The 6,000-nt window shown below is 40.9% G+C and overlaps 1 long non-coding RNA gene across 1 annotated transcript in view; it reads left to right on the top strand.

Moving 5' to 3' along the window:
* The first annotated feature begins 318 nt into the window (after positions 1–318).
* The window catches only part of LOC140595801 (uncharacterized), a 53,198-nt gene continuing 47,516 nt past the window's right edge, over positions 319–6,000 (top strand). Inside the window, exon 1 of the long non-coding RNA XR_011997682.1 lies at positions 319–426. This is a non-coding gene — a long non-coding RNA (uncharacterized lncRNA). The remainder of the gene's footprint in view (positions 427–6,000) is intronic.

Here is a 6,000-nt window from a genome sequence, read left to right as displayed (position 1 = left end):
TTCTTTCTGCCCTTTCCCCTCAAATTCTTTCCCTTCCCAAAGCCAAGTCCAAAGCCATTAAGTGGACAAAGTAAGATAAACATCCATGGGGTAGGAGGAATCCTGGAGTGGCATGAGAGCCCACCTGGAGTAAGGAGCACATCCCAAGGGAGGCTGCTGGAATTGATAGTTGGGTGTAGGCCATGAAAGCAACCACAGAACGAGGAGCATGTCCAAGCAGGGAGATGCCACCAGAGCTTCCATGAAGTGAGAAGCATCCTAGCAAGGGTGAGGATATTGTCTCCGTGTGTGTAAGGCTGGGGTGGGAGGAGCCAGCGCAGACTGTTGGAGCCCAGAGTGAAAAAGAGCATCCGTGAAGGCTAGCAGCCTTGGCAGTAGTCTGATGTGGGGTGATCAAAGCAGGAGACAGATGAAGAGGACATCTCTGTGAGTGCAGGTGGAGTGTGTGTGTGTGTGTGTGTGTGTGTGTGTGTGTGTTGGGGAGGGGGGAGATGGGTAGCTGTGTAAGCAGTTCAGTTTCAGACCCTGAATGGGACAAACAGGGTATCTGTGCAGCAGGAGGGAGTAAATCCAGCAACAACAGGATGTTGGATACGTACAGGGATATGGAGCAAAGAAGTAAATATTTTAAAGATGCTGGAAGCGGGGTTTCTCTCTGTCGGAGAAGGGAGTTACAAATCTGAAAATGGACAAAACTAGAATGAATCCTATGGCGATAGGTTGGAATTGGAGATATTGATGTGAAGTCACAGTTCTTGATAGATCCATCAATAGATAGATATGGATGTAAATGAGTGTGTGGCAAGCATATATTCGCTAGCACTATCCAAGGACAGAGTGAGGAAACAGTGACACCCCAGTAGCAATAAACACATCAAACATTTAGATCTTGGTGACTAATGCCATTCTCCACTCAAAAAGATCCCTGAAGAAGCCTCAGAGATGGGGCAGAGAAAATGCAAGTAATCCTAAACACCTTATAGTGGCAGAAAGTAATGATGTGGTTGATGAATGATGTGGGCATGTCAAAAGACACAGAGACTAGCTTGGGGAGCTACCATTGACCAAATCTGAGACAATTTGAGCATTGAAATAAATCATGATAAAATCAAATAAAATCAGCATCCATTAGTCCATGATGGTATCAATAAGCAAATCAGTTGAAAGTTTGATGAGGAATGGAACATTTTACCAAGTTTCAAAGTACCTCTCTACAACATATTTATTAAATACAAATAAGAAAAAGATAACTTTATAGTGGAGAAGCTGGCAGATACCACCTTAATCAACTGATCAAAATTAGCATCATCAGTGATGGGACAAATTGACATCATGTGCCACCTCATAGGACACAGTAAAAAGAACACAGCATCACTTAAGTGGCATTCCTGCCAAAGATGCATAATCAAAAACTAATCTTGCAGAATCATCTGACAACTCTACATTGAGGGATAGTCTACTAAATCACTGGTCTGTAATTAAAAAAATGTCCAGGTTATAAAAGACTGAAAAGCTCTTTCAAATTAAACGACGCGAAAGAGATATGATAACTAAATGCAACTTGTGATTTCAGACTGGCTTACTTTGCTAGAGAGGACATTATTGTCACAGCAGGTGAGACTTGAATGGGTCTGAGAATTAAATGTGCATCAATGTTACTTTCCCTGTTTTGATGGTTGTAGCGAGTTATATAGGAGAGGATCCTTGTTTGTAGGAATCATACACCAAAGCATTCAGGAGTGATGGGGCATTATGTTAACAACTCTTCAGTGATTCAGAAAAAATGTTCTTGCACTCATCTTGCAGTTTTTTTTGTATGTTTGAGATTGTTACACACACACACACACAAACAGACCCAAGCCCTCAGCTGTTTAGAGGATTATGATCTAGACACTTAAAAAAAGGAAAGGTGCTGAGGAAGACCTAGGGCTGGAGAACTAAAGAGAAGAATTTCTTCATCCTTGAGTAGTGGCAGTGAATTAGCCAGAGCCAAAGTGGAGCTTCCATTTGGGGTGGGAGTACTCCAGAGGGGGTATCTGGAATGATGAGACAGCACAGAACTGGACAGCGGGTGAGGCCTTGGTTATAGTTGGACAGTCCCGCCGAGTCAGATTGGTGGAGTTGTCTGTAACTGTTTTGGTCACTAAACCAATGTCATGTCCTTGTCACTCATCATGCCCCAGTCTATCGGGGAATGGGGTTTCCTATCCTTGTCACCTTGGGCAGTTCCAGGTGCACTGCAAGATATACAAGTTCATATAACTTAACAATCTTGACACATGTCAGGCGATTCAGGTGTCTGACACCTGATGAGAATGAGCTTCCATCACTCCTATTTTACTCGATCTTTCTTTTGCTCATGACCTACACTGAGAATGTTTTTTGACTTGTTCTAGTTTACATTCTCTTCATCCCCATGGCTCTCCACCCCTTGCCTCCCTTCCTGCCTATAACCTTAGTCTCCTCTCCTGTGTACTTCTGTTCACCAAGTTGCTCTAGAGACACACCTATTCATCAGTCTGGCACTAGGCAAAGAGATTGGCCGTCTTGCTAGGAGTGCCTCTTTCTGCCCTGGGAATCAAGAGCAAATGACTCTGCTAGAAGAAGTCTAAGGGATCATATGGCCTATTCCATCATTTCTCAGGTGAAGAGACCGAGGCCTAGAGAGGCTATGATGTACCAGTGGTGACAAAGCTGACTGAGGACAGAGCCAGGAGCAAAGCCCAGGTTTCCATCACTCAGTTCAGGCTACCACGGTTACAGATGGTGGTGGTAGAATTGAAAAAAATAAAAGTGGAAAAGTAGAAAAGAACATCTTAGAGAAGGCAGAGAATTCAAGTGCAAAGCTTATCAATTTGATTTGGAGATGAATGAGGAGTCACTAAAAGAGGGATGATGTATTTGATGTGAATTATTTGGTATTGATTGAACGCAGGGTAATACTACTAGTATTTGAGTCTGGCTAATTCTTTCTTGTGGGGGCTGCCCTGTGCCTTGGAGAGTGTTTAGCAGCATTCCTGGCCTCTATCACTTGATGCAGTAGCACTTCCCCAGTTAGGACTATTAAAATATCTCCAACAGGGGTGTCTGGCTGGTTCAGCATGCGACTCTTGATCTCAAGGGCATGAGTTCAAGCCCCATGTCAGGCATAGAGTTTGCTTAAAAAAATAAATAAAATGCCAGATGCCCACTGGAGTAAAAAAAAAAAAATGATTCCTTGTTGAGAAACAGTTTTAAGGGCTAGATTAGAACCGAGATGCACTGAAGAAATGAAGTCAACAGGAGGTTTAGGGAGGTTTCAATTCACTGAGGTAGTGTGAATGGTGGTTAAATCGTCCTGCTCTGGAGGCAGACCTCCTGGCTCAAAGTCAAGACCAGCCTACTTACCAGCTGTATGGCTTCCCTTGGGTTTTCTAAAATGGGGGTAATGTTAATACCTAGCTTTTAGGGTTGTCATAAAATAATATCTATAACCCTGACAGCAGGGCTTGGCAAAGAGGTAGATGTTTAATGAGTGAAGAGAAAAGAGAGAAGATGAGCAAGCCTTGACTGACCATGTGGCAAAGGAGGGGAGCCCTGCAGTGGTGTCAAAGAGATGTGCCTGCTTGTACTAGGTGCTCTAAGCAAAACATCTAGACCATTCTAAATGGTCTATTGATGATTGTATTTGTCCTATAAGGATTTGGTGACTGATGGATAAATTAGATTTGTGGGCATTTTGGAACTTTTCTTGAAGAACCGAGACAGGTCCACTTTTATTAAACCTCATGTTGTGTGGAGATATATGAATCACAGGAAAGAAATCAAATGAGATGGCTCATTTTTGTTTCAAATACAAAAGAAGGCAGAGATATAAATATTTACTTAGAATGAGAAGAGATATCACAACCGATGCCTGGAGTTCTGGAAATGAAGGACCCTTTCTTCTGTGATCTCTTCAGATGGTATACTAGAAATGCTAACACAGACATGGTATCTACTGTCATCTGCCTTCCACTTGCCACCTGGAATACTTTACAATTCCTAGCGTTCTCAGGAATGCAAGTGAGGAGCCCTGAAGTGTCAATTTTTTTAACCCCTTGCTAAATCCACCACTAATCACGGTATGAAAATCTCAGATGATTGTGCAATTATGTGACTACAGCTCTCTGTGCCTTTGTTCATGGGTCTTCTGGAAATACTTTGTGGGAATGAAAAATCCCCTAGTGAAAGCCACAGCATGGCTGAGCTCCAGTGGCCTACAACATTCAACTGGTGCTCATGAAAACACTCCAGCAACGGATATGTGAACGGGTTTCACTTGGCTGCTGTTTGCTTTTCACATTTGTATTGTTTCCTGTGCCAGAGGTATGCACTTATTTTATTTTCCCAGCCCAGAGATTTATGATTCTCCCACCAAGAGGCTTGTTTCCCTCTAGCAGTATCCCTTAACTAATAAGAGTAATAATCCTCTACATTTATAATACTATTACCTTTCGATGCAGTTTCATGTATATTAGTTGACTTATACTACTGTTTTTGCCTGAGAAATTGCTATCAGCTCTATATAGAATTTCTAATTTTGTCCTAAAACCCCGTGATCCTTCCAGTTTGCTCTTTTAACAATGTTATATGTTGTTCAGTTCACAAGGTTCAATCTTAATTAAACCAAGTTCAGGATACAAGCGGAAATGACTAGCAGCGAGGGGCAGATTACTAACACTCTATGGCACATTCGTTCTAAATTTAGACAATGTCCTTAGAGTCTTCTGAATTGAATCAGAACCTTATAATTAATATTTCCTGTCCTTCCTCCCTGTGTGAAATTGTCAGTCCCAGGGGCACTTCACAGTATTTGCAAGTATTTCTTTACAGACTGTATGTTGCTGTATGTGAAGTGAAAATAGTAAGATAGTACTTTTCATTTTTTCCTGAAGAGACAATGAAAAAATAAAATCCAAACAATAACTGCATAATTGCATGTAAATATACTGATCTCACCTGAAAGTCCCTAGTTTAAAACATCTTATTTTTAAAGTTAAAATATTTTGATATGTGTTGGACACACACATATCTGTGTGGAATTAAGAATTTCTAAAGCCCCCTGCAATTTTATAGATGATCAATATGAAAGGTAATGTTCATTTATTTGGCAGGAACATATAAATATGCATGTGGAAATAATATCAGATTAAAATTTATTAACAGTTTGAAAACTTTCCAACTTTTCTCCAACTGAATTTAAAGATACAGAAGAAAAAACTCAATTTCAAAATAACTGAGGTTCAATGTCAGGTGCCAGGAATTCCATATTCTGCTATGTGACAAACATCTAATGGACATGGGTGCAGAGGGAAGTGAAGGGAGGTGAAGGAGAAAGAGAGGAAAAGCCACTGACCATCTAGTCTAAAATTGGGCGATGCTGCTTAAAGCTGGTGTGCACGTACTCCTGTATGACCACAATAAAAGTGTGTTTTATAGCTAATTTCAATAGGATAATTAAGTGCTCAGATGCACCCATCCAAAATCGCCAATTTAAGGTGTCCTTGATAATTGGCTTTAATAATAATGTTACATAATAGTAACCAATAGAAGAATTTGGCTTGCAGTGGTTTTTTTTTTTTCTATGAAAACCATGTTTTGGATGATCTAACAACAGCTGAAACTGTGATGAATCTAGGGCTCTAGCAGAAGCCAAAAGCTGACTCAATCCATTTGTAGTTAAATGATCTAATTCCTGGTCAATAGCAGACAACATGAAGCCGTAGTTAAACGAACCACATACCAGAATATCATACTTGGAGAGGTTTATGGTCGTTTGAGATGCAATAGCCATCTCTTTGATTGGTATGTTTCCAACCATCTATGCATTGAAGAGCTCCGCACATCTATCCTGGTCATTTGGTATCATAGAGGATGGCTATGCCTTACAGAATTATGAACCTCGGTAGCTTTCTCCATATGAGATCAGTACACATCATCTGCTGGTTAACAACTTCCCAAAGAGATCTTGGATGTGTA

The sequence above is a fragment of the Vulpes vulpes genome, chromosome 15 (assembly GCF_048418805.1).
Source record: "Vulpes vulpes isolate BD-2025 chromosome 15, VulVul3, whole genome shotgun sequence".
In the NCBI taxonomy this organism is placed as follows: Eukaryota; Metazoa; Chordata; class Mammalia; order Carnivora; family Canidae; genus Vulpes; species Vulpes vulpes.
This window is presented reverse-complemented; position numbering and strand designations above follow the sequence as displayed.